Source organism: Emys orbicularis, chromosome 1 (genome assembly GCF_028017835.1).
Source record: "Emys orbicularis isolate rEmyOrb1 chromosome 1, rEmyOrb1.hap1, whole genome shotgun sequence".
Lineage (NCBI taxonomy): Eukaryota > Metazoa > Chordata > Testudines > Emydidae > Emys > Emys orbicularis.
In genome coordinates, this window is record NC_088683.1 from 242,931,967 (window position 1) to 242,942,658 (window position 10,692).

The window sequence follows — 10,692 nt, forward strand, 5'->3', positions numbered from 1 at the left end:
TATAGATGGTTCAGTGATTTCAGAAAATCACTTGACTGCTATCGTAGCCAAATTATTGCCACATCAGCTGTTCGAGATATGCAACTTACGATGCTAAGACTGTCTGAGGTACTTCAAATATTATTACAAACCCAAATATACTTCTGAGGACAATTTCTTTTCCATGATGTTGTTATATGAGTAACTGAATCAGATCCCATTTCTGCCCCCCTGTATGTAGTGGGAAAAACAAAAAACAACAGCATGTTGCGATAACCTTCCAAGTTCTTCCTATGGTCATCCCACAACTTAAGGTACAGATTTGAGTATCTTAGACTCATAGACTTTAAGGCCAGATGATCCTCTAGTCTGACCTGTTGAACAATGCAGGCCACAGACCCTCACCCACCACTTCTGTAATAGACCCATAACCTCTGGCTGAGTTACTGAAGTCCTCACATCATGATTTAAAGACTTCAAGTTACAGAGAATCCATCATTTACACTAGTTTAAACCTGCAAGTGACCCGTGCTCCATGCTGCAGAGGAAGGCAGAAAAACCCCAGGGTCTCTGCCAATCTGACCCAGGGGAAAATTCCTTCCCAACCCCAAATATAGTGATCAGTTTGTCCTGGGGCATTTTGGCAACACCCAACAACCAGGCACCTGGGAAAGAAATTTTCTGTAGTAACTCAGAGTCCTCCCTATCTAGTGTCCCATCACTGGCCGTTGGAGATATTTTCTGCTAGCAAATGCAGATTAGCTACATGCCATTGTAGGCAGTCTCATCATCTTATCATAATTTATTTTCTTAAAGACGCATACAAGGGAATTTAAGAGACTTTAACATTAATTTAAAAATGTGGTATTCTTTTACACAGCAGATTAAAGAATGATTGTTTTAAGAGTTCTTTTGTTAGACTCCCCAGTTCCAACTGACTTCATATTTTAAAACCAAATTTCTCAAAAGTGATTAATAATTTGGGGGGTTTGAATTTTTGGGTGCCCGACTTGAGATACCTAAAAGGGGTCTGATGTCATGTGGGTGGGTGCTTAGCACCCTCTGAGCATTCAGCCCTGCCAGGTGTCTGAAGCTGGGCCCTCCTCCACACACTGGAGGTAGCTAAAATCACTTGAAAATGTAGGCATGGAAATCTGGAATCCACTTTTTATATTTTATTCTTCTCTTGTGTTGGGGAGAGGATTGCCAACTTTTGGACTGAACAAAACCAAACACCCTTGCCCCCACCCTTCTCCAAGGCCCTGCCCCGCTCACTCCATCCCCCCTCCCTCCATCGCTCGCTCTCCCCCACCCTCACTCACACGCTCATTTTCACCGGGCTGGGGACGGTTCGGGAGGGTCCCTTTTCTACTGGCTGTTTGGTTGAAAATTGGACACCTGGTAATCCTAGTTGGGGACTAGAAGGCCATTTTGTGCAGTTTATTATGTGGACACTTTCAGGGCTTTGAGTTTTTCTTCCCTTTTTTGCAAACAAACAACTTTCTTTGTAGCAGTACACATTTTTATGCTTTCTCATACTGGAATTCACACAGGCACAGTAGTCTGTTTGCATGGATCATAATTCAGGGCTGGGGCCTAATGCTATGTAAGGGGCTACCCCAGACTACCCCATCTGATTTTCTTATCCGCACACCTGCTGGTCTTTTCAGTACAAGTGGTTTGTCACCTCAGGGTAATTTATAGCCCATTACAGCAAGATTTTTTTTTTTTTTTAATTTAAATCAAGGGATTACAAGCAGTAGGGCTGCCACTTTAACTAGTGCAGTGACGTCCCTTATTCCTAGTCATTTGTGTGACACACATTTGTTTTCCCTTGCCCTAGTTCCATCCATGCAGAGCGCACTTAGCCAAGCCCATCCCTTTGGTGGTGCTATGATGCCGTGCTGCCCACAGCATACCAGGCCCTGGCTTTTGTCAAAGCAACTTGTATAATATGATTAGGTGGCTAAAAAAAGATGTTGCACAATTCTCTACCTGAATTGCACAGATCCACAGGCCTGACCATTTTCCTGCCATCATCCCACTCTTTCTCTTGATTCTTTATCAATTTACCTTCTTCCTCCAGGCCTGTTTATTTCTTTTTGAACGCCTTTCTGAGTGGAAAACAGTGGGTTCATTGCCCCTGCTCTTGCACTGAGTGACAGATAAGGAGAAAGAGATTCTTTGTGATTCAGGACAAAAAGGACACCTGGAGCCCCACTCAGGGATGGGAGGACAGACAGTGCTGTCTGGTGGGGAGCACATGGAAACCTACAGGAGGCGGCAGCCCAGCAGGAGTAAAGCTGTATTCCTGAGCCAGTCAGGAGTCCCAGAAGGTTCACACCTTCTGCCAGTCTAAAAAAGATCCTCCCAAGCCTCCGACAGTGCCATTAAACATTGTGCATTGGTTACAATTCCACTTTGTGGTGCATTTTTCAGATTTTGAGCCTGGAAGTTGTCAAATGAAGTTGTAACCCAGTGGTTCTCAAACTTTAGTAACCCAAGGACCCTCATTTTGATTTAAAATTTTTCACGGACCACCAAGCTGCCCTGCTCAGCCCCAGGCCTCGCTCCCAGCCCCAGGCTCTTCCCCCTCCCTCTCAGCACCTCCTGCATGCTGGGGAACAGCTGTTTCGCAGCATGCAGGAGGCACTGGGAGGGAGCAGGAGGAGTTGAGGGAGGAAGGGGGAGGAGTTGATCAGTGGGGCCCGCTGACCCCCTGGAATACTCTTGCAGACCCTAGTTTGAGAAACTCTGTTGTAACCAATTAGCTTTACTGCCCAGTGCCTATGCTGTGGCAGAACTCTGTGCTGCATTGTAGCATAAATCAGAAGGCCTTGTGATGTGCCGTGCTGCCAGCCCTGGCCTACTATTTTAGATATTTTCTGAAGCAGTGACAGAGTATGACTAGCAAGAGCTGAAGCCTCTCCTTATAACTTCATTTCCCGGTGGGCCATTTCCTAACATTTTGTTGTCACTTTCCCTTCTGCCTGCAGCAGTGAAAGGATCAGTCACCTACTATCTTTGCTGATCATTTGACTGGACGGTTAAATGACCATTGAGATAAAATATCAGAGTGGGTTTGGAGAGATTTGCACACCCCTAGTTATGTGAGAGCAAATTAAATAAGCAGTCAGAAAAAGGCATTTTCAACTCCCCACAGTGAGAAGGAGGGTAACATAGCAACTTTTCCATCGCCCTTTTATTTATTCAAAAGTTATCATGTTCTTCAAAGGAATGAGTCCCTCAGATAGTGCATCTTGTTCCTAATTATATCTCATAGAAAGAGAAGAACTGTATATCATGCAGCTGAACAGACTAATTGAACTGTATTTTCACAACAAACAGGCAAACTGTATATTTGTGTCTCATGAAATGTATGCATTAGATATACCTATACTGAGCCAATTTGCATTCATATAGGTAGTATCTATATTGTTTGCTTTGTTTTTGATGTATGATTTCCAGTGAAAGGAAGGGTGGGAGGAAACCACACAGCTCTTTTTATTGGAACCTGGTTTGCAGCTTTTATTTTCACTCATTTTTTGTGTTTAGTTGTGGCTATGTTAGTGCTGTATAATTTCCTCAAAATTTATAAGTTTATTTATATGGCAAATACATATGTCTGAGCAGAACTTGCTTGCTTCTTTTGCAATGAAACAAACAAAAGCATTGTTAACAATGCACTGATGTAGTCCTTCTGCCAGATGTTGTTAGTGCCAAGAAGGTCTGGGTTCAAATGTCTGAAGGAAGGAGTCTTCTAAAATTAACAAATGCACTGGCTCAAGCCCCTCCTGGGAAAACTAAATACCTCCCCTGGGCCACCTTAATAGGCTTCTCTCAAGGCCTGAGTTTGTGTATAAAAATGATATATGGGGAAAAGGAACAAACCATTAAGGAAATACAACAACAATAAATCAACCATATGTTTATATAAATATAAGTACACACCCTGAATTTCTTGGGCATCTGCCCCTACAGTATCTTTGCCTCAGTTTCCCCATCTACCAGTGTGAACATCCGATGAACAAATGCCCCTTTAATACCTCATTCCCCACCCCCTGACTTTTCCCCTCTGGTGCTACCCACTCATCGTTTATTTGTTTAGTGAAGTTCCAGAGCCTGTGAATTCACTCGGGGCAGGTCCATCTTCAACCACTAGGAGGAAGCGTTGCCTGGCTTCCATGAAGAGACACCTTACTGCCACCTCTGAGTTGTCTCTCCCCATGCTGTCACCGCTAACCACAATACTGCCATGTCTACACCAGCTGAGCTCAGTCCTAAGGCTGAGGTGGGAAGGGATAGCTCAGTGGTTTGAGCATTGGCCTGCTAAACCCAGGGTTGTGAGTTCAATCCTTGAGGGGGCCACTTAGGGATCTGGGGCAAAATCAGTACTTGGTCCTGCTAGTGAAGGCAGGTGGCTGGACTTGATGATCTTTCAAGTTCTAGGAGATAGGATATCTCCATTTATTATTATTAAGGCATCACCAACCCCCTCCCGACCACTGGGGTGAATTCAGTTCTGTGAATGGAGGGCAAAGAGGGGCCATCACTGGAGTTCACTCAGACCTGTTATTGTCCTCTGGAGTTTCAGGGGAGAGCTACTATAATCTCTGACCATGACACCAGTTCCAAGTTCCAAGGCTTCACCATATAATCCATAGTCAATAACATATAACACTACTGAGAAGGGTTCCTCCCACAAGAAATTCAGTCCTCCCTACAAAACAAAAGCTTTCTTCCTTACACATGTCAAGCTCTACTGCCCAATGTACATGGCAAACTTTGGTTTGGTGATTCCCTCTGTTAGGTCATATTATGTACAGTTCTGCTGCCTTTTAGAGACACAATAAATATAGCATTTCATTACCCCTATATCCAAAACTTAAAGAATTTTAACCAAAACAACCAAAAGGTACACACTGGCAAAAAAGGAGGCACTCATGCAAATGAGGTCTGTTGATTCTCTCTTTCCGCAGTTCACCAATAGATGGTGTCAGAGAGGTCCTTCCCCAAGATCCTGCCGATCACTGGGCTACACTAATAAAAGCTTTTAAAGCCAATTTTTAAACCATTTATTGGTTGCAGCTTTCATTTCTACAGTAACTGTTTGCACTCATACAACACAAATCTCCTTATCCCACTGCTGCTCTTCCTGAATCAGAAGTGAACTGTGGCAAGCAAGGATGGAAGTAGCGAAGGGTTCTACATGTATGGCTAAAGATACTCACATGCATAAGTATATGAAGGGTTACGGTGGGTTTCACAGGAGGGATTTAAGCACCCAGCTGCCATTTTAAGAACCTAAATCCAAATTTTAAATACTCAAAACCCACACTCAATTGCTGCTGCCTAACTCTGTAGCCACTCCTTAGGCATCTGAGGCTCCACTGGTAAAGTCCTCTACATTTCTGTCAGTAGCATGTGCACAGCCCTTTCAGTTCTGATGCCAATGAGCAGCTTGGCACCTAACTCATGCCTAAGTCCCTACAGGATTCACAAACTAGGCATTCCCCCACTCAGCAGGCCCAATCTGGTAGACATTCTCAACTGCCTCCTTAGAGCACATCTGCCAGATTGAGTCCTGCATGCTGGGGCAGGGGGCAGCTCTATGTATTTTGCCGCCCCAAGCACGGCAGTCAGGCGGCTTTCGGCGGCACGCCTCGGGGAGGTCTGGCTGGTAACGCGGATTCAGCGGCATGCCTGCGGGAGGTCCGCCGGTCCCGCGGCTTCGGCGTACCTGCTGCCGAATTGCCGCCGAAGCTGCGGGACCGGCGGACCTCCCGCAGGCATGCCCCCGAAAGCCGCCTGCCTGCCGCCCTCACAGCGACCGGCAGGCCGCCCTCTGTGGCTTGCTGCTCCAGGCACGCGCTTGGTGCGCTGGTGCCTGGAGCCGCCCCTGCCTGCATGGAACCAGGGGGAGGAGGTAGTAGTGCCTCCCATATAACCTTTAGCCCAGTTGTAGTGGTTGGAGCCCTTACCCACAATGTGGGAACCCAAGTTCAACCCCCCTCCTCCACCCGATGTGGAGCAGGGAGTTGAACCTGCATCTTCCACGAGAGTGCCCTAACCACTGGAGCAGGTACTTCTCAATGTCTCCTGTTGGAGCTGCTGTCCTTTGTATAACTCATTAAATATTCATTAGTGCAGAGGTTTGAACTTGGGTCCCCACCTTTTCAGGTGAATGCGCTAACCACTGAGCCATAGAGTTGTTCTCACTCTCTTTTGTCCAGCAACTATTACATATTTCATACAAAGTGGAAAAGTTTCAACAGGAGAGATTCTGAACTCATTTTGCAGAGGTGCAATGGAGAATCAGGCTCTGTGTCACTGAGTTACCACAGATGGTATGTACCTTACAGCTAGTACAGTGCAGAGCTGATTTATAGAAAATGATAAGCTTCTATAGTAATCTGAAACCATGATTTTTTCTCTTGAAAACCAGTAGCTAATAGATGGTTATTTTGCAATGTGGTGAATTAACAAGAATAATCATCCCCACACATTGATTTTACAATTGATTCCTGTGTTTTTTGCGCTTATTTCTTAGCATGACTTATAGTGACACAAGGCAAAATAACTAAGTATCAGACATTTTCTATTATTACCAAATACCCAACCGATGCTGCTCTGAATTAGTAGTGAGTGGTGAGGCTTTACCTTTACCTGGTACAATGGATAACTTTCCTCACACTGCTCTACCTTCCTTTCTTTCCTTCTATCTTTTCTCATATAAGTACGCCCAGGAATTAAAACCATTATTTGGCAGGACTGGCTCCCTGCTCTGTGCTGCCCTATAAAGACCTCAGATGAAAAGTACCACTGGAGTGCTGGGTTTGTGGCTATAGCTTAGCAGCTCTGTTCTTAGGCAGTATTCACAACTTCCTGGCAAAAAAGATGCATTGCCAGCTAAAGGGAAGAGGGGAAAGGAGATTAAAGGAAGCCTAGGACATAGAAATGGGCTTCTGCCTCTCTGGGTCTGAAGCCTCTTAACACAAAAAGCAAACAACCCATCTACTGCCCTACCTGATGGAAAGAAAGCACTTCAGGAAATTTTCCCCACTGTGGCTTATCACAGAGAATTGGGCTAAATGTCATCACATAGTGCCACTATTGTTTAGAAAAGCTGCATGTTGGATTCTCCACGCAGCAAGCTCAAAATGTATTCCCATGGTGTCTGCCATCTGTCATATCCTGTGTTAGAGCGAAGCCCCACTAGCTGGAAAATGGAGACAAGACTCTTTCCGTGCACCAACAGGAGTAAACACCCCTCGGATCTAAGTGTGATGGGGTAAATCAGCAGACCTATCTTCTTATATGGCCCCCATCACCACACTATCTGAGAAACTCATAACATTAATTCGTTAAGCCTTACAACATCCCTTTTAACCATTATTGGAGAACCAAAGCACAGAGAGACTAAGGACAAGATTCACAAAAGGATTTAGGCACTTAATTGCCACCACAGGCACTCAAATCCAAAATTTAGATCCTCAACTCCCTGCTCAGCTGCTGCCAAACTTTGGAGGCAATTCAAGTCCCTAAGCATTTAAGTTTCTGCCAATCAAGTCCCCAATGGCATCTAAAAATCTGCCAGTGAGCATATGCATAGCAGCATCAGCCTAGGAGCCCATCTCATGCCTAAACCCCCGCAGGATCCTCACAGTAGGCATTCCCTTGTTTATCTCCGCTGTGGGACCCAATCTGGCGGGTGTTCGCAGAAGCTGCTAACTGTACCAGGCCCCCAAAAACAATGTCCGAGAAGGTGGATGCGGTGCCCTTTTTATAACCTTTAGCCCACGTGTCAGGGCACTCACCTGGGATGTGGGACTCCTAGGTTCAATGCCTCCCTCTGCCTGATGGGGAGAAGGGATTGGAACATGGGTCTCCCACATGCCAGCTGAATGCCCCAACTACGGGGCTAAAGTTTATAAGTAGGGGAGGGGGCACCTCCTCCTCCTTCTTTTGTTTGTGAGAAAGGACTTAGGTACCTAACTCCAGGAGAGGGTTCACAGTACAAATCCCAAGCAGAGGGAGGGACCTCCCTCTGGCCCCAACTTAGTCACCTAACTCCCTTTGAGGGGCAGGACTTAGGACCAATCTCTCGCCTTGGCATTTCCTACTGGCTAGCTTAGGTTGCTCCTGGCTCAGCTTGTTTGTTTTTGCAGTTCCTTTTTTAGGTGCCTAATTCTCCCCAGGCACTCTATAGGGAGCCTGGGCATCTAACTCGGGGCTGTGGATTGCACCAGGAGCCAGGACCCCTAAAGTTAGGTGCTGCAATGCTGAATCTAAGCCCCCATTGTGTATCTAACCCTAAAAGTAGAGTTTTCAAAAGCACCCACGTGATTTAGGAGCCTAAGTCCTGTTTTCAAAAGTTATTTAGGCACTGAAGAGTGTACATCTCATTAACTTCCATGTTCTTTACAGGGCTGAGCAGATTGTCAACTCTCAAAAAGTCCTATTATTAGTGGATCACAAATACCACTTCAGCCGCACCTCTGCAGCCTCCTACCTGAATACCAAGCTTACCCGACCCTGTTTACTTTATGAGAAACAACAGACAGAACAGCACAAGACAACATAGCAGCAGGTCAGAGTGCAACCTGCCATAAAAGAACACTACAATAAAAAGCCACTGACAACACATGCCTTTGTTCCTTATCATATTCTGCTAATGCTGTTGTTAATAAAAAAGTTGATGCTTGTGTTTTTTTTTTTCACTTCAGAATACTTGAACTGCAGCACAAAGTACAGTGGTAAACACTAGCACAAAGAGTCTAGCAGATGTTCATGATTATCTCTCATGGCATCTATGCGTGCAACCATCTTGAAAGAAACTCTCTTGCATGCTACTTTGCAGGAGGTTTCAGATCACAATCAGAAATGAAAATGATCCGAAAGCCCATCTGTTGATGGATATTTCCTCATCAGAAAGGTCTGTTAAAGCTGAGCACACTGACAGGCAGACATGGGTAGCGTGGGTAATATGTTGTCTATTAAAGATGAGAGGTAAAACAAGTATCTTTGTGTTTTCCATTAATTTTAGCTAAATCCTTGACTGAAAGGTCATTCTCCAGTTTAGGCTGAAATCAGCCAAAAAGTTGTTTTCAAAGGCCACTACCCAGTAAAACACCCTGGGTTACAGTCTGCTTCTGCTCCTACTGAAATCAATAGGACTTCTCTAATCATGAGTGCACTCCAGGGAGGTTTGGAGAAAGTGAGCACCCCTATGTATCAATATTAGCCAAAGAGCAGGTTTTACTTTGAAACAATATAAGCCAGTTTCCCCGCACACCAACCAATTTGATATGAAAGTATCATTTAAAACAAATGTAAGGTTCAAGAGAAACCCCTCCCTCCTACATTAACAGGCTCAGGTGTATGTCAGGGAAGAATTTGCCTGCACTTCCCGGCATTCCACTGGGCAACCTACACCATTTGACAGCTGTTGAATGCTGAAGGAAACTCCAGTTGGTGTTTGTTCTGTTTCTAGATATTTTGATGTGGCTCTTTGAAGCTCAGAAACCAAAGGAGTTGAAAGACAGAGAACTTACATAACCTTTTGAACAAATGTTGCATATGCAATAACAGGGAAATTCATAGAAAAATTAAATGCCTCTTTCAAGAAGGAAGAGCATTCTTACTTGCAGGACACATTTCTTCAATGATTAAAAACCTCACTTAAAGCAGCTACTACCTGACTTTGTTATGAACTTAGCTACACATTAACTGAGCCAAAGAGTCTCAAAATTTAGACTCAATATTATACAGGCATCCTCCATAATCATTAGTACAATTACTTAAACTGCATTCTGAACATCCAGCACTGTCTAAGGAAGGCATTTAAGCATCATTCCTATAGAATAACAAAGCAGAAACTAAAAAAAAGAAAATTAAAGGGTATATAATAAGATTACATGTTCCTTTTTGTTTTTCTTTCGCAAAGAAAACTCAGTTTCTTTGGGTTTCAGAGACATGTGGCCTCATTTAGCTGGATGGGGAACATGCTGCCTAAAGACAAACAAATTATTTTGCAAAAATTTAATTTAAAAGTGAGTGGGAATTGTGTGAAAGATTATTCGGATATTTAATACCCAGCTTGCACTGGTGTAAATGATGGCACCAGTTGTAGGACAAAAGAGAATCAGGCCTATTGTAATAATATCCACCTCTTATATAAAGTGTAATAGTAGTAGATTATCTTCTTGAAGCTATGACTTTAGTCTGAAGGTTTTGCCGTACGTGAAGTAAGGTGAAACAACAGAATAACAATTTCACTGATGCTATTCACATAACTCTCATTTCAGCATCAGTGCCATGTCAGCTTTTGCATAGGTTTATAACTTCGTCTTCTGAAGAATGAAAATAAGTCTAGGCAGAAGGTTTGCAAACAAAATCAGCCTGAAGAGCAAAACTATTTAGCAATTTTAGGGGGGAAATATCCCTTTAGATATGTCTAGGCTGTCAGACCACACACAAACACAAATAAATCTTAGTAGTATCAGATGTGTTTCTGTACTCATACTACTCAAGTAATACAGGTCAAGTGCCTCTAGGTATTTTGGAAAAAGAAACCATTATAAAAATGCCCCAGGTTAATTTGCTTAGAAATTCAGCTTACTGCATCTGCACATTCATTTTTTAAATTAAAAAAAAAATCTTCTAAGGACTCTTAGACTCACAGAACACAAGCATACATGTTGCAACCAAAAC